This window comes from Rhyacophila brunnea, unplaced genomic scaffold (genome assembly GCF_057557595.1).
Source record: "Rhyacophila brunnea isolate RB1 unplaced genomic scaffold, BYU_Rbru_1.0 scaffold_12, whole genome shotgun sequence".
Classification (NCBI taxonomy): domain Eukaryota; kingdom Metazoa; phylum Arthropoda; class Insecta; order Trichoptera; family Rhyacophilidae; genus Rhyacophila; species Rhyacophila brunnea.
Window position 1 is genome coordinate 27,910,921 of NW_028232774.1, and position 19,961 is coordinate 27,930,881.

The 19,961-nt window shown below is 30.7% G+C and overlaps 1 protein-coding gene across 2 annotated transcripts in view; it reads left to right on the plus strand.

The window, feature by feature from the left end:
• Nucleotides 1–493: 493 nt before the first annotated feature.
• CapaR (Capability receptor) overlaps nt 494–19,961 on the plus strand; it is a 413,965-nt gene continuing 394,497 nt past the window's right edge. For both annotated transcript variants that reach the window (XM_085961129.1, XM_085961130.1), the window contains exon 1: nt 494–537. The gene's annotated coding sequence lies outside the window, so the exon portion shown is untranslated. The remainder of the gene's footprint in view (nt 538–19,961) is intronic.

Sequence of the window (19,961 nt, forward strand, 5' to 3'; positions counted from 1 at the left end):
AATTTATGATTGAGCACAGTTGACCGCCATATGTTGATGGAATTAAAAGAAAGCCTTAATTATCCTTGGTATTCGGAAATGTCCACAAGAAAGTTATTTGAGTGAGTAATTTAGTAGCCAAAGCCATCGTAAAATGCGTATCATATTCTCGATTACTAATAATAGGTATTATAAAAAATCTATTACGATAACTACCAACCGTGAAAATCTTAAACATTATAATCAGAACACAATTGTAAAGCTTGCTACAAATGAACATTAAATAATTTACAAACTTAATCATAATTATTAATAACCGCAGTGTTAGCTTTGCGTGTTTCGTACTCTTTATCTTCATAGAAAACGTTTTTCATGAAAACATTTTGAATAGAAAATATTATTATTATTATTAAATAATATTATGCTGAATGTTTTTTGATGGTGAATTAATTTTTGTCTGTTTATTTTTTTTAGTTTCGTGGAACACCACTTGAAGAGCGCTGGTTCGTGGAAGAGTTCATGGGGTTATCTGAGAACCACATTTAATTCAATATAAAGGTAAGTGCTGAAGTAAACTATTCCATTAATATTATGTTATTATTATTATGACACTGGATCAATCTATTGAGACTTTGAGAGAAATATTTTAAATATTGTTGTAAAAAGACTATGATTTTAAACTTTAAAGTAGGAATTTTATTATTTAAGTGTATTTAAATAATATATACAGGTGGCACTTTTCAGTGGACTATATTTGACGGAATGATTTCACTGCTAGCGGGGGGGGGTTATACGTCAAAATGTTGAGAAACACTGGTCTAAACTACTCGTGGCGGCGCTTTTCAGTAGAATGTAATATGACCGAATGATTAGGATTCTGGGAGGTTATATCAAGGATGTCAGGCACTGCCTTTTAATGATGATGGTGTTGGCTCAGTGGTCTGGTTGTCTCTCACTCGCACTACCACTATCGCGCGTTACTGTTTATTGAGTCACCCTGTGCGCGGCAATAATTGTCGGTCAAACGCCAGTGCACTTAAATGACGTATTAACGTTTTACAGGTTATATGTATTTACTAGTACACGGTTGCAGAATGACTACCTGTTAAATAGTAGGCCAGGCACGGATAATGAAGTCAGGCAGGTAGGACATTTATATTGTATTAGGTCCGCCATAATTGGCCCAACCATATAATTTATGTTAATTATTCGATTCATGTAATTGATTTTTTTTTATAACAAATATATACATTAAATTATTTTCCCGCCCTCTGAATCCACCCGCCCGAGCGCTGCGCACGCTAAACAGCCCTGCTTGATATTGGAGCACGGAATTAGCACTCTTATACCGGATTTAAAGTCTATTGTATACAGGTACCTATTGACTGTTTATTTGAAGTTAATAAACGAAAAATATCATTAAAAATATTATTTATATTCGAAGGTCAATATTGATTTTCGTGGTAATTTGTTCTAGAAACCACTTATGTCCATATTTATCTTAGCAACGCCGTATTATTTTGTCTACCAATTTTCTTTCGGTGGAAACAATGTTTTTCTTGATAATATTGCAATTAGGTTTGATGGGCGCGTCGATTTTCACAAAAAACTGTTTTATGAATATCCACATAAAACCATTTATGTGGATAAACTTAATAACAGAAAAAATCTTTAAGGAATTTAATAGATTAAGCAATCGATACTACAAATAAATACACAATATGATTAGTTATTATTTATAAATTATGTTAAAGATTGTATCTAAATTCTTGTCAAAGTGTGTCATTATTTTTTTAACGATGTCTCATTACTGAAGAAACTTTTAAAAAAATCCACTCTTGTATTTTCTTATCTAGTCGTAAAGAGCCTATGTGAATTAAAAAGCTATGCTAAGCGATCATTAAAAACAATGTTTTCCTTTTTTATCTTATTTTTAAGTAGTCTCAAAAGAAAAATTTAAATACATCCCCATTTTATATAATTGAGGGTATTAGTGTTACAAAACTGGTTATTGCGACTTTTTGTTAATTTTTTAATTTGTTAGGATTTTTTTCCCTGAGTACTTTTGATACCAAGGATAAAAAAGTCCTCAAAAATATTTAACTATTTACTCCAGTTCTTTTCTTTTTTTAGACCGTCCTTCCCATTCATAACGAAAGAAACTAATATATTATGGGTGCTTAGTAAGCGGCCACACACATTCTTGTAAAGGAGGTTCAGTGGCGGCTCGGCGACTTTATAGGCGGTGGGGTTTAGCTATTAATTATTAATTATAGATACCTACCGACTTTCTCATATTATACATTATGTACCAAATTGTTTATAATAATATGATTTTATTAATGAGGATATGAGTAAATTTTCAGAGTAAATAGTATGATTATCTGTGCTTAAAACTATTAGGTAACTTAATTAATAATAATACATATTATAGACTTACCATTATCAATGTTGAATAACGACATACAGCGAGCGTTTTTACTCACCTATGGGGTTATTTAATTCGCTCTCCAGTATGCGTATACTAACGGTAATGCATTTACAGACTTACAAACTCATCTGTATAATGGACAAAAATGGAACTACAAACTACTATAGGACGCCATTTTGAAAATTTCATTCGAATGTCAGATTTTGTCCAGTTACGAGTCTTGATTGGGTAGTTTGCGACAATGGCTCCCCCATCTCATTCTTCAGATAAGTTTATAGGTCTGTACATCATTTGTAGAACGATATTTGTACCGCGGCTACGAGATGAAGCTGAGTGACCTCCCCCCCCGCCGGTCAGCGAAAAATAGACGCCATAGCTTTATGAATTTATACAAATGTATCACCGTGTAATAGAGCATATTTAATTTAATTAATTATTTTAATACCGCTTAATCATCATAATGATATTACATAATTTGGAATCATCGCTTTATTTATTTGTATGAAAATAATAAATATGTCTATGAAATTGCAACGGGTTTAGATGATTAAAACAAATTTAATAGGTAATTCATTTAATCATGTAATTAGGTAGGTATATTATGACAATGATAAAAATATTGGACGTGTATTTTCGACATGATAACGATGTGGGGATGATCCCTACGAATCCTTAAGGCAGAGCCGCCCCTGGTTAGGTTATACAGTGTTTCTGATTAGTGAGATATAGGCTTAGAGTATTATGTGAATATTGAAATGACCACCAAAAAAATATTATGATACAAAGAAAGTTCAAGATAATTACTTCATGTCATCGTAAATGGTAATATCATTCTCCCCAATAAAAGAAATTTAGCAGAGTTCATCACCTAATGACACTTGCTCATTATTTGTTTTGTAGGGCCAAAAGTCCGTATGTATTTTATAAATTAATCAACAGAGTCATATATTTACAGACATGTGTATATTATATAATGTTTAAAAGAACAACCATTAGCAACATTAATAATTTGATCATAGAAATGAAATAATAAATGTATTATTATTATAACTGCCTCAAATACTTTTTACCAAGGGCGAATGTGTATAAAATGTTGCTAGTTATAAAATATTTTTTCTATAACTAATCATTGTTACTATTTCCATAGAACTACTAAATAAGTATCACTACTTATTACTTAACTAAAACTACTTAAGAGCATGCTATACTGAATTGCCAAAACTGACAGTTATTCAAACTCTTTCTCTACAAAGAAAATGTCTACCTTTTGAATAAATATTATTGTAATCCTTTTAAATATTTGAAACATTCTCATGAATAAAAGTTAAATATTATTTCGAACTTCGATTTGGTTAAATTTTCTGAGGTTTTTATAAAATCATGCCAAACGAAAAATATTTTCAAAATGTTATTTTAAGTTACCGAGACAAGTCAGGTAGAAACCTAAAAAATAAAAGCAGAAAGATATTTTTTACACCCTTCAATTTCTTATAAAAATAAAGAATGTCATCAGGTCTTTAAAAAAAAATATGAAACTATTAATTTTATGTCATAATATAAGAAAGAATCAACTTATTGACATTGCATTTATGTCAATGTTTCAGAGTGACGTGTCATTCTATCTGACTCTTCAATGACGATCAAGTTCTAGCTCATATGTGAGCGAGGAGCCGCATGAAAAGGTTGTTTCAATTGTATCTGTTGTCGTAATGCCACATTGTTTTTTAAGCTTTACAAATGAATGCCTAAAATATGGAAACATAAATAAATCTAAAAAAATATGGTAATTGTTAATTTAGTATAATATAATTAAACTATAAATTATAATTTAAAATACTGTCAATATTTAATTAAAAAAAATCATTATTTTTGGTAAAACAACACTAATAAAATATGAGAATGTCACATAGGTAGTTTAATAATAAGAAAGGGTATTTTTAAACTATTCAGAGCGGAATGTAGAATCCAATATTTCGATCTTAAGGATAAGTTGCCGAAAAGGATGACTTAAGTATAGACTATACTGACTATAGAGTTAAGGAATCCTTAACCATAGACTACTTTTGTTATGAACACGCCCCCTTCTGTATTACCATTTACCACTGACAGCTGCTGTCAAAATAAATTCGCGTGTCTATAAAACAGTCCATACACTCAAATTCATTTAACAATTTTATCTCAATATGGATATTGATAGTGTTAATTCATTTGGCATGAACTTGCAGAATATTATTACATTACATTACACAGAAATACAAGATGCCAGACAGAATGACACTTGACGCTAGTGTTACTATGTTTAAAAAATATCTTGCGGTGCCTGTGGAATCACGTATAATGACTGATAACGGAAACATAAGAGTATTATACTTAATTAAATATTAATTTTGTATTAAATACATTATAGTTATTGCATTTATAAAGTGCAGTTGTCATATTTTTGTCATCATTTAACAAATACAAAATAATTTACCTAAACTATAGGAAAGAGAATTCTTAAATATGGTATTATTTTCAATAGAAAAAACCAACGAAGCTTTAAGACGAGATGAACCATATACAACAATATGATCTTAACTAAGGACTATGTTTCTGCGTAGTGTTTTCTGCTAAGGAAATTTTAGTTATGACAAATGTTTCTGCATTCCGCTCTTAATTGATAATTTCTTGATATACTGATGAAATCGGTCTTGATCGTAATTTATGTTATGTGATTTAGTATGAAAAACTTGCTAAATATAATTTGGAAGAGCAAACTCATAACTGATTAATCATACTAAAAAGACGTCTGGCACGATCTTTAGCCTTCTCCATAGACCTTTGCGGTATGGAAGGTAAGAGAGAAAAGACTGAACTGCAAGTCGTCGGTACTGAAAAATATGTTCTAATTTTTATGGACTGCCAAACGATTCTCATAAAGTTGTACATCTACGATATGGTTTCAGAGTTATACGTACTGTGAATATTTGACCATATTGCCCTTAGAGTTGCCGATCATTTTGAAAAGCGTTTGAATGACGGTGCTGGAGTGGGCATTCGAAAGGTGCTATGGGGTTTCTCTACAAATATCTCTTAGAGTTGCGGAGTGCAGGAAGTAATTACATTGGGTATTTGACAGTAACGGATGTTAATGTTTGTAGAGGTTGCGACTAGGGATTGCAATACCGAATGAAAATACAGATACCGGTATTAACAGCAGTATTTGTGAAATATATGAAAAAACAGAAGTATCTACTAATAAATATAGTTATTAAAATATATTTAAAATATTAATGTTTTATAGCAAAACTATTTAAATATTATATACATACACGTAAACCTTTAAAATATGTGAAGGTAGGATATGATAGAGATACTGATGTTTACATATATAGAGTTTAAATTAGGCACAGGCAAGTCCATTATAGTAAATAATTATTATTTTATCATGAAATATTCGCCACTACGACTGAGGTTACTAACGATTATACATAAAAACGCCCACGGTGGCCGCGAGGCTAAATCGTTGGACCGTGGCCCCAGGTTCGAATCCTGGGTCTGGCAAATATATATATTATTTTTCAATTTGTGTGTGTCAGAGTATGGACCTAATAGGTTGAGCAAGTGGCTGACATCCATTTCTCGTAAAAAAAAAAATCTGTCAATACAAACCTTTACTCTGTGGAGGCCCATATGACCCTATTAGGATCGGACATGGTCGAAAGAAAAAAAAAAGAAAACAAAAAACAGTATTTAACCGCGAATTCAGGGTTTTCTAAAAATACATCTGACAACTTCTAAAACCCGGGAGCGACCTGCGAAAATATTTGGATAACTTTAAAATTAGAAAAGCAGTTACGTAGGTACCTATAATGCAAATGTATTTCACAAATCTGCACGTGTCATTGCTGGTCACCAAGGACATCGAAGGGCAACGGAGGTAAACCATAAATCGCGTAATCAAATAAAAAAATACAGTCCCGTTAAACCTTCTATGATAATTAATACATTTTGTTTCCACTTTCAATACTGAAAATATCGTTATTGTCCGATTTTTAAAACTGGTATTTCGGTATCGAAAAATACTGGGATACCGGTATTAATTGCAATTCCTGTTACGACCTCTACGACCTAACAATTATGAAGTAGTATTTTATATTCTGTTTTGTTTTAAATAATATCGTTTGCCTAGGTTTAGTTTAAAAACGTGAAAGATTTCTATAATATTATATTCACGAAAATAAATAAAAGATTTCTCGATTTATCATAAGAGCATTCTATGTGTCACAGGAAAACTTGTACCTATTTAAATAGTCAGCCAGTAAGTATGGTATGAAATTTATGGAAACAGATTGAAATTATACGACCATTTGCAATTTATTAGATGTGTTTGGAAAATTATAATGAAATTCAATTATTATATTGTTGATAGGACAGAACGGTTTTCCGACAACTAAGTCAAGTAACAATGAGTCGATGATTTTCCACGAATAACGGGTCCCCAATCGCTTCTGTGAAGTGTTCGAACAACATAGTTATTTTAAATGTTGCAATGCGTTGGACAAGGTATTTTGTAGCTTAATTAAGTGGTCACAGATATATCAATTGACATTGTACGTATTTCGGATTACCCTTTGTGTAGTCACGCACAAATTATTCTGTAAATATTCACGACAAATGGATATTGACATTCACTGGAATTGGTTTATAGTTTCTCTTTGACGATATATTATGTGTAGAATAGTGGTGCACAACTAACGACCCACTATGTTATTTATTTCAACCCACCGATTAAAATGTTAGTGTATCCTAATGTTAATATAATTTTAAAATTGTTTAACTCAAACATATATTATTGATATAGGTAACACATATCGATGAATGTGCATTTGAATATAATATGGGGTTTCCGTTTGTATTTGTAATGTTTTCTAATAAAGCAATCGTGTATTTATACTAAATTTATATGTATTTTTGACGACTTATATTTTATCAACTCGTTTATTATTTCAGAAAACAGTTCTATATTTGAGCGGGATGTACTGTGATTTTTGTTGTAACCAACAAGAATATCATACGTGAAAAAATAAAACGGAGAGTCATAACAGTGAACGAGTGCTACTTGAGTCTAGAAAAATTAGATAAAGTCTCGGATCCTCTCCGTCGTACAAAAATGGGTCTAACGTACAATACTCTAATAAGATCAACGCTGCTCTTCCAAGGAAAAAGTCAGTAACTCGCAAAATTTGTGAAATTGAGTTATGAATGCCATCCGTTAGGTAATTTTGAAAGCTATATTCTGTTCACTTTAAAATCAGTATTATCACTAAAATACCGTTAAAATCCTTAGTTAAAAAATAGAAATCTTCTAAAATAATACATTTTTTTTAGCAAAAAGGCAGTAATTGCACATATCAGTTATGCAGTTAATGCTTGTTTATTATTACTTTTTTTGTATTTTAACATATTATTAATAAAAATTACCACCCTTTTTGTGCCACCTAGAGTGACTGGCACATATACCTGGAAAACACTGACCCACGATAGAGGGAGATGAAAGACGTTCGTGGAGGAGATTAAAACTCGTCCTGGATTGTTGGACTACTTATAATGATGATTGTTATTTATTTTAAAATCAATATTTATTTTTACTGCATGTCATATTTGATTGACACCATAGACTGACAAGACGAGCTGAAAAAAAATATGTTGAATCTGAACTGAAAATTAATTTGGAAGACAACTTAAAAAAATGTTTCAAATATGAATTTCGATGGATTTGTTTTTTTTTTAATTTACCGACAAGAACAAATTCAAATAATTATATGATAAAAATAACTTTTTATGTACCACGTTTTTAAATTTTCTGTTGAATCACATAAACTTGACAATTCTATGTATTAATAATTTAGGACACATAAGGTTTAGGACAAATCATTTTTTTGCTATTTTGCAACAAACAAACAAATATAGAATACTGAAATGTCATTTTGATTTCCTTAGTAACACACGTATATATTAATAATTTAGTTGCTAGGACCACCCCCTTTGCAACCAATAATAGTGGATTGGATTACGGATTTCTTCCGAAATAACTTTTCATACAAAACAGAATTAACCGAAAATGAATTCAATTCTACTTAAAGATGGCTAAAAGTATTAAAAGAATACATTGGCATCGTATTCTGAAATATTCTAAAAGTTTCAAATGTTTAGCTAGTCGGGAAGTTAGTTAAAAATCGATTGCAAGATTTGTACTGGATAAACAACCACCGGACAAATAAGAATACGTGCTATAAAAACGTTGTAAAAATGTTTCAAATATGAATTTCGATGAATTTGTTTTTTTAAATTTACCGACAAGAATAAATTCAAAAATGTTCACAATTTATACAAATAATGTAACGTGATCTACGTAAAATTGTACGATCAACAATTGGAAATAAATAGATTGGCTCTATTGCTAAAAAGATTCTGCATCACTGAACACAATAATTGTGTTCAGCAAAAATTATTTTTGTTGCTGTAATATCAATGGCTGTAATACTGAAATAGTTAATGAGATTTTTTTCATAGTACATGATTTTCTCCTAGAATCTTTTTCTTCTAAGAATCTTGCCAGGTCATTGAGCCCATATAGAAAACTCTACAAGGGGCGGGGTACACATAAATAAATAAATATTGGACCAGTCCCTTAAAACCCCGTCTGTCATTAAATACGATTAAATCAGTCTCGCATGCGAGATGGTCAACGGAGGCCGAATTAGTGCCCAAGTTGAAATTAGCTGGGGTTTTTTTTATAAAAGTTTCTTAATTTCTACTCTGTGACCTTGCTATAAGAGGTTAACGTCGTAAAATATTATTAGAGAATTAAAGACTTTGAAATATATGTGGGATTTTGATACCACACTTAAGTGATAGTATCAAAATATATTTTTTTATCGCCCATCAAGAACATTTTTATTAGAGATACCGACAGACTATGCGAATACAATGCAATACAATATTTTTCGTTTAAGGGCTCCATATTTTATAAATCTATTTTCCGCATTTTTTAATAGATTATATTATATCTGCGGGTGGCGAATCTAATTATCAATAACTTGCGGGGAAAGATAATTATTTTTAAGAACGATTACATCGTATAAAATAAAAAATGATAATAAGGTACATTTATAAATGCAGACGGGGTACTTTGACTGCCCTTCTTACCTGCAATCTTAGGTGAGCCAATCTAATCATCACTCCCTCTCACTCATCGATCGCTTTCTATTTATCTAAAGTCATTGCTGGCTGACATCTGGGTGACTTAAGAAAATTGATCTAATGGAACTGGCAAGATATTCAGATAAAGGTGTGTTACAATAGTATAGCTTTTCAAATTTTGACAGAAACATGAGATACTTTAAACTAAATATTATTGCATAATATGCATTAAATTTACGCTAACTTTCAGTTCCAAGACCACCAAAAGTCGGTTCCGATCTATCCCTAAAGAGTAGTCAATATCGTGAATGTTAATACGTAATATGAAAAAAAATCTATTTTAAAAAATATGTAGGAATTTGGGTGAAATATAAGATTTTTAATACTTAAATAGATTTCATTTATGGGAATTTTCTTAATATTATTATATTAATCTACCTACGCTCACAATGGCCGAGTAGCTTATAATATCGTGGGTCCCAGGTTCAAAACCAGGGTCTAGAAAATACACATATTATTTTTTAATTTTGTTTGGAGTCTGAGTATGGACCTAATATATTGATCAAGTGGCTAACATCCATTTCTCGTATAAACAAAAATCGGTTAATACAAACCTCCACCCCGTGGAGGCCTACAATATGATCCTTTTAGGATCAGACATGGTCAAAAGAAACAATTATTAATATACCTAGTAAAAGTAGTAAACCATTATTTTATATTATTGGATTATCAAGCTTCATATCGTCTAAGAACGTGTACATTTTTACCACGCCCAGACTGAGAAAAATCATGTTGATCTCAACAAATTAAAAACAAAAAAATAATATTAATACTATCCATCGAAGGTACTTGATGGAATTTGAATTATTACCATTATTATTTCCGACTGATATTACATGAACCCTATTCCTATTGCATCGTTTTCTCTCGCTCAGCGTCGCTCCAACTACGTCATATTTTCTGTCAAAACTATCGAACTTCATGCTTATGTGGTATGTTTATAGTATTGTTACTTTATTTATTAATTCCACACAATATGTACAATACGTTCATAAACTTGGGTTCCATTTTACTTGATTCTACTGGGTGAACAATTTGGTTGCCGCTATCATATCCGAAACTGCCGTTGTATTTGACACATTATTATTACATAGTTATCCATTACGGAATATGCTATGATATATTACCGATGATTTCGGAGACGGTTAGATAAATCTTAGGCTTAAACGTACTGTATCGAAATAGTTACAATAAATCAAAAGAGGTACCTCATACTAACAGTTGGTCGCGGTGTAAAAATGAATAAACTACTTTAATATCCTGCAGCGCTCAAACGGGTTTAATCATGCATATGCAAAGCTCGGCATTGGTGTGCTAATAAAGTGTTGATTTAATTCTAACCCCTTCAGAGCAGAATTAAAGTCTGCCAACGTTTAAACTCCTGTTCGCTATGCGGGAGTTTTGTATGGATGCGGTATCCAGTGGCGGTTCTAGTAATAATAGTATTAAATATTAAAGTTATATTTAAAAAAAAAGTTTGTAATTAGTAATTGCGAAAGTCAGAAAAATGATATTCACACGCGTGGAAAAATAAAATAATATTACAATGATATAAGTACATCAATTCGGATAACCCCAGAAGCATACATATAAGAAAAATTCTAAATAATGTTTAGACCTAGTGAGAACATAATATATCTTTGCTAGCGATCCAACTGTCTTCATTTAAAAATAATTCCTGACAACTAACTACATTATCTGAGGTCTCAAGTCTCTTTAAGAAATGATTACTAACTTTATGATCTAAATTAAGGTAATGGATATTAACTAACCAGATTAAAATATATGACATTAGCAGTACCTAATCTAACGTACTTATATGCCTGTCTCTGAGGTTTATATAGCATTATAATATATTTTCAATAAATATATTATTTAATCTCTACAATAAAAATGCATTCAAAATATAATTTTAACCTTGCCCGCTCTGTGATGTCAAGTCATGTAACACAGGTTATTAATACATTTTTATTACTTATATATCTTCTAAATTGCTTAGCTATTTTTAGAATCATCGACAATTAATAAGACATTATGTATCAATCTATATTATTCCGATCCATAAGATTTAGTTACTGAAATCTCTGAAATTACTTCTGTTTCACCGCAGTTTTTTCTTAAGCAGTTAAAAAAGGTAATAACGGGGTGACACAATAATGGTGATGTATTTATTTTAAATATACAGTTTATGAGATGATCGCAATAAAACATGATAATAACTATATATTATTGGCAACTGGTAGGGAACACAGAATGAATTGGCGGTGACTTACTATAAAGAGTGTGATATAACAGCGTACAAGCCTCTAGTGTGAAAAAATATGGGATAAACTTAAGAATGTATTAAAATATATGTTATTTTTAAATAATTAGGTACGTCTGTATCAAAATATGCATTAAAGCTTGTCACGTAAACAAAATGCGCATCCAATATTTATAGAAAGTCGGCGCACTTTGTATCCTTGGTTTTATGGAATAACTTAATAAAGCGAACCCTTATTCAAAACTTTCATTCATCGCAACTGGCTTTATCATTTCTATCTTATTATTGTGTCATAATATGACGTATGTATCAATATTATGTTAACCTGTAACGTTAAATGTAATAGACAAGACACAGGCAGGTACGAGTATCACTTTTTCACATTTTGCATTTTTTTTGACATGGCGTTATAATCAAACATATCACAATAAATATGACAATATTATATACCGTAAAGTTATTTCTCGTATTTTAGTTCTAGATGAAAATTATTTCTATTATTGAGAAAATATAATTTCAGAAATTTGACTTTTCAATAAAATACTGCACTATTTTGTATAAATCGCGAGCGTTCTGAGACGCCGCTGATAAAAAGTTTTATTATAAATTTGATTAACTGTTGTAATATTGTGTTGAAAATCCCATTGGGTTTGTGGTTATTAACAGGTGTTAGGGAAATTCTAAACCTTACGAAGGCGATAGTTTTGACTAGCTAGTTGTTTAGATTTGGCATAGACGTCATATTAATCGTATGGTATAGTAGACACCAGGGATTGCAATCTCATAATAACGGGAATAGTTATTTTTGTACCTTCTTGGGCAAAAAAGAATATTTCCCACTTTTAACTCTTGGTACTGACATATCAATTATATTTACATTACAATGATGAATAAAGTAGGTATACAATCAATTTTATGATTCATTAGGTTTTTAGGTGATCATATTTTTGGTTGTTGTTTTTATTTAATAAAGCGCATTTTTTTGTAGTACTTATTCCACTTTTAATCAATAGATTAGGACCGGCTTCGTCCGCCTCAGAGGGCCATTATACATGACACAATACAATGCAGTTCCACCATGAATTGACAGTTAACAAAATAAAAGAAAACATATTTTTGGTGATATCCAACAGAAAACTTTCGTATAAAAAGAGGGTAACAATATTATGATATCTTGGTTGTAAAAAGCATTTTTATTAATTTGACAATGAGGAATTATGGAGGATTCTCATATTATGCACCATATGGGTGTAAAAATATATTAAGTTTATTTCGTAGCATAGATATAGAAAAAAATGTGCGGAAAAAAGTTGGAGCGGACCCTTTTTTTGAGTTGCTCCGCTCCAGCTCCGCTCCCACCTTCTAATATAGATATCTGAAATACCTTGAATTAGAAAAGTTAACATAACCAAGCAAACAGTAACAAAAATCGCCATCCACATATTTACATATCCGGGACCTAATACTTGCCCCAGCTCCGCTCCAGAGTCTGCTCCGCTCCGAGTAAAAGTTTTAAAATAATCGTCATTTACATTACGAATTCTATTAAAAAAAATACCGGCAGCAAATCGTCTTTGATTATTTGCCTCTTCTGTCAAAAAGAGAGGTTATTTATCATTCGGAATGAGTGTTGCCGTATTTAAACTAATTTCAGTGATGCAAAGTGTCAAATATAATATTTTAATTGGATTTTAGGACGGAAATTATTAATCAATAATAATAAAAAAATATTTGGAGCACTGGATCACTACACATTTTCGGTGCTCCGGTTCCGCTCTAACGCTCTGATCTGTATGCTCCAATATCTATAATATCCATGAAAAAACAATCGTAAACTAACTGAAGAAAGCGATGATTGAACGAAATAATGATAATTTGACAGTTGATACTAACAAGACAAGTTTAGTATGGAATGTATACCAACGCCGCCTGGTGATAAAAGTGTAGAACTACTCTTCGTTGTTTTCATACAAAAATTCCGGAATATTGTGGCTTTTAGAAAAGCGGCATATTTTTGAAAGCTGATCTGAGAGACTTATAATATATAAAAAAAATATATCTTTGCACAGTTGTATGTAATCAAACAAAGGAAATAGAGAAATGGAATAAAATGAAAATGGAAAAAATAAATATTTTTGTTGTTTTTAGGCCAAGGTCTTCAATTGAATTCCGATTTTCTTGTGCGACGAATTATTTAAACATTTATTTTGTTGTTTATTTAAATAACACGCATTGAATTGCCGACAGCACAAATTTTGTTCTCAAAATTCATATAAAATTTATCCCAAAATATCCGAATGACAACATTTTAAATATTTAAATCCTAAAATTTAGGAATTATAGTTAGAAAATATAACTTTTATAAAAAGTAAAAGAAAACTGCTAAGTATAGTTATATTTTCACATACAACGTAAAATATATTTTTAAAATATGTAGTTTTGGACTAATAACAATCTTATTAAAAAAATAATGAAGACACATATACATGCGAGATATCAATGCTGTAATCCCAATCAAAAATAAATGATTTTTTTTACAATGTAAAAAATTTACGGTCGTTGTTTAGCCTCTCAACTGCAACAGTCATCTTCTTTATCGATCATATTTGCAATATCAGCACGTCATTTAAAATCTGGTTATAGTACAGTAACTAACGACGACAACTGATAAGCAATGACGGAAGAAATTGTGTGTGGCCCCAATGCGCAATATAAGGGAAAAAATCCAAATTAAATATTTGACACGCTGTGTTAAAATACGAAAAACAATCAAATATATAAATATTGGATGATGAGTGTAGAGAGAAAGTCTCTGTGGAGTTGCTCGGATGAATCGAGGAGAGTGTTTATTTACTGACATAATAAAATAATGCAATGGTTAAAATGACATTAAAGAATTTATGACGGAGAGTACTAGTATTACTGACTGTATTGAAAGGACTGCGATGTATTGAGATGTTATGATCGAGTGACGAATGAGGACTGACTGTTTCTATCATCGTCCTTCGCTATATAAACAACTGAATATTCAATACATTATACGAGTCATTGTTTATCTAGGTGGCAATTTAATAAACCGTAATAGTCATTGATGGTCTAGCTAGGTTATGATTGAGAAATCTGCTGACAACTGCCCATCGCAACTTCGATTTGTTTTGATAACAAAATATGAAAACCAAAGTGTGTTACACCGGTAATGCTGACGTGTGATTGCAACACCTATCAATACAAACTATTTTATCATTAATGAATAATTGGAAAACATGGGTATGCATAAGCATTTAATTTCTTTGATATACAATTCAGTCGACTAGTTTTAAATATTTAATGATTATATATTCAGAACACCTGCTTGCATATCATACTGCCCTGATATTGCTTTAACATTTCATGATGAATTTTGGTATTACATACCTTTCTATCAGGCGACAAAGAAATTTACTTTCAAAAAAAGATATCGACAATACTGACACTCTTGCTTTCATTTATCGATCTTCATTAATTATAAAGAAAAGAGGTTTACAGTAAGTTAATATTTAAAATTATAGCCCACCGTTGCTAAGATGTGTATATAAGCCGAAACAGCAGTCAAGGTAAATGAATTAATTAAAGCAGAATTAACAAAAATAATATGTTTCAAAAACATTACAATACAATTGAGCTATACCACGTAAACACCACTTAATAATAAATTTGTATAGGTACAACATCCAATAATAATTTCTTCCAACTTATTAATTATTTATATAAGCCTATTATTTGAAGAACATGTGGAGAAATTTAAATTAAGTACACTTAATAATTGCGTGATTTTCAAATTTCGAACGCGCCTTTGATCCTGTGTGAGTGCCAACGAATGAGCCAATCAACAAGCTAGGTTTTTTAAAAATAAAAGAACGTATGTAGGAAAAAATTACAAAGATTTTTTTGCACTTTAGAGGTTTTGTAAGCATTTTTTTTATTTTGTGGAATTTGATGAATAACACCTTTGTAATATGTTGTTATTACTTTTTTTATTCTACAAGCTCATTTTTAAATTTAGAAATTTACGTACAAAAACGATACTTCAGAATTAAAATGTTAAAAATAAACAAAAATAATTTTTCAAAACACTTATACAAAGGGATTAAAACATCAGAAGATGAGAACAATGATCACAAAATAATATGTTGAATACAAATTAAAACACGTTTTAAATTTAAATCCATTGTTAAAATATCATTGTCAAAGACTTCTCTTTGCGTTGAGGCTGTACTTTTTTTTTAAAATGAAAAATAACATAATTATAATAAATTCACCTATCGTGGAGTAGAAGAGGTCACCATGATACGAATCTGATCGGTGTATCTTGAATTCGAGTCTCGATTGGCTGAATAAAATTTCCACTTTTTCATGTATTTAGATACGGTATGTTATCGTTCCTAGTAAATGTCATATAATTAATCCTTCTAAGAAGTGCTTAGGATAATAGTAGCATCTACTTGTAATTACTTCACCTACAGTATGTTCTACACTAGAACGCAGATTGTGATTTACTTAGTAGGTATTGCATGTTACCCGTTCGGTCGTGAATTTCATGTGTATGAATACTGAATCAGTACGAAGACCAATCCTTAACGGACAACTGAACTAATTGGATTTATGATACTGAAACAATTTTCCATATCTCACGTTTCTGTATAGATTTGGTATGATAATATAGTTTTAATGGAACGTGTCATTGATGATAACTATTGGTATATATTATTATAACATATGTGTTCTAGTAAAAAATTAAAAACAACGTTTTTTGAACACACATGATTTCAAAACATACCAGAAACATACCTATCAGAAAAAAAAAATTATAAAGCAATTATTTTGCCATTTTTAGGGTACCTCAATAAAATCTAAATTTATTTTTTATTTTAAGCTAAATAAGAGTTACGTATTGGGATTTAGTTTTTAAGCATTTTTTTTTTAAATCTTGTGGCGGGTTTTGTTGCTTAATGCAATGATTCTTTTAGGTGTTGTTAGTTTCAAATGGCACTAACACCGTTCCAAAGTGATTTCCGCAATTGCAGAAGAATCTGTTCTTCCTTTAGGTACCAAATGTAAAAGTGACCAATTTGGCTAGGGTCAAGTGGAAAGAGTTGTTGGAAGAAACGAGGGCCCACTCACGATCAGCGGTAATGATAAGACTGTATGGTTATTTATTCATTCAATCAAATAACCATATAGTGCTATTCAAAAAGAAACCTATAACAACCACATACACTTATTGTCACTTTATATTATATAGTAGCAAAATGTAGACGTTCAATTCCGGTTAAACCTTTACATATTCAATTAAGCTAATGGATATCAAATTACAAAATATCAAGCGAAAGTTTATATCTAAAGTTGTCTATATTTGGCAGTGTTTAATATTTTTTAAATGCGAATTCCACAGAACATTATGTTTATAATCCGACATTGTATAATATTATACACACGTCATGATTTACATTGTTATTAATCCAATATTGCCTGACGACAGATTGATGGATCCTGTTATATAATCCAGATAGTTTCCGTAATACAGGTAAAACTGAAAACGCTTAAAGTTAATCTGATGTAAAAGGGATTAATCTAAAGTGGATTCGATAGATAATTCACATACACATAGATGGATTAAAGTTGATGGTTTTATAGCATATCGTAGGTAATTTCTATATACAAGAGAGGTAGTGGGTTTCATGAAAAATATATGACATTAACATCGTACTATCGTATTAAATTAACTAGATATTTAAGACAAACTACAATTAATTTTTAATATTACGAGTTGGTTAGGACAATTATGGTGGCCCTTTTACAATATACAATACCCGTCTAACATCATTATACTTGCCAGGCCTACGATTAACAGGGAGTCATTCTGAAACCGTGTGCTTGTAAACACCTATAACCTGTAAAACATTAAGACGTCATGTACCTACGTGCACTGGTTTTGACCGTCAATAGCCGCGCACAGGGTGATACAATAAACAGAGTAATGCGCAAGAGTGCTAGTGGGAGTGACTGACAACGAGACCACGAGGCCAGCCTCATCATCATTAAAGGTCAGTGCCTGACATCCTTGAGATAACCCCTACCTAGCATCCGAACCATTTCGCCATATTATAGTCCACTGAAAAACGCCGCCACGAGTAGTTTAGACCAGTGTTTCTCAACATTTTCTCATTTTACCGTGAATTTTTGGATTCCAAATACCTATGCTAAAAATTCCAATAAAAGTGTTTGTGCATTGTGTTTTTGTTCTTAAAATGGATTAACGGTTTTACGTGACGAAATCAGCCTCGATCAAACGTCATTATACGTTACTATATAAATAATATATTTTTATTTTTCCGCAAAACTTTTTTTCTATTTTCAATGGTCCGCAGGTGTAAAAAGGTTGAGAAACACTAAACTTTAGACAGCATGATTTTACTCATCTACCTACCCATAGAACAATATGATGGGACGAATCTTTTTTTACCACATGTAAAAAAAATACGATGATTGCCTTCTTTGACGTATTATTGATCAAATACGTCTAAAGTCAGGCCGCACCACTAAATAGTAAGTTCCATTGGTAGTGCTATGTGTTGTATAACTTTGATTGAAGTGTGGCGATTCGCAGTAAATGAAGATTTTCGATTGTGTATTTCGTTCATATTAATTGACGTATTACCATTTTTTTCAATATGAAACGAATATCATTTTATACAGTTTGTCATATTTCATTCGATTAAAATAAGCAATAACTATCTTTACAATTAAAATTCACGATTTAGCTCCATTCTGAATATAGTGAGTCTTGAAAACTGCCAAATATGAACTAAACAACAAAATAAACTGATTCTCATTAAACGTAATATTGTCGTCGGTTTACTTTTCGAAATAATGTAACATACCAATTGCAAAGGTACGGTAAGAACTTGCGGAGGGCAAAGCCTCTGAAAGTACCAGTAGAAACGGCACATATTAAACAAGCTTCTGCTTTTTGCCAATCACTTTAATTTTGGGGCATGATATAAAATTAATGTAATATTTTATATCTACTTTACATACTTCAAAATACGTTAAATATCCCAATTCAGTAATTATTAATATGTTTAGTAAAATGTACAATAATCGTCTGAAAACAACTGTAAACTAAGACAAATAATGTAACAATGTTTGACACTTTATATTCATAGTATTTAGGTACTTGGGTACTAATAAGTTACTGAAAGTCAATAAATATCACCCAAGTTTCACCAAGTTTGAAATGAATACACCAATTTGATTTCCTTGAAAAGTATACCTTTATACACGTACCTACGTTTTATTATATTCAATATTACGTCATTACCTTGGATATATTCACACTCTTTACGCACGTACAAGTTTCGTGGTTTTGTATAAAAGATCAATATCAAGAATAAAATAAGATAAAGTTTTCAACTAAAGAGAAAATTCGTACCCCAAAAGCCTTGGATAAGTCAAAACAAATAACCTTAAAACATTTAGAATATATCTAAAATATAGGAACATAGTAATACTATGTTCTATGTACATACTATGTTCTAAAAATATTTGAAAATTTAACAGTTCTCAAAGTAGTTTTATGTAGTTTTTAAAGTCTTATAAGAACACGAAAATTTATACTGGGACGTGGAATTATTTTAAATAATAAGTGTACATAAAGTAAAAAAAATAGTAAGAATTTTTTTGATCATACATAATTTTGTTATTTATATATTTAGTTTACTTAATAACATCAAACGCTTACATGGTATAGTGGTTAATCGCCAACTTCCAAAGCTGGTGGGTTATCAATTCGAATCCCGCGCCTGGTTCAATTTTACATAACAACATCTTTTAAATGTTTGTTAAAATCCGCTAAGCAGTTCTAATGGGGTAAATTACCACAATTTGCCGTAAAAAATATGAGAATTTCTTTTATAATTTTATAATACCTTTCAATAATACACATGTTTCGTTTAAACGCGCTATTTCCAAAATTTTGTATAATGGATATTAACCAAATTTAAA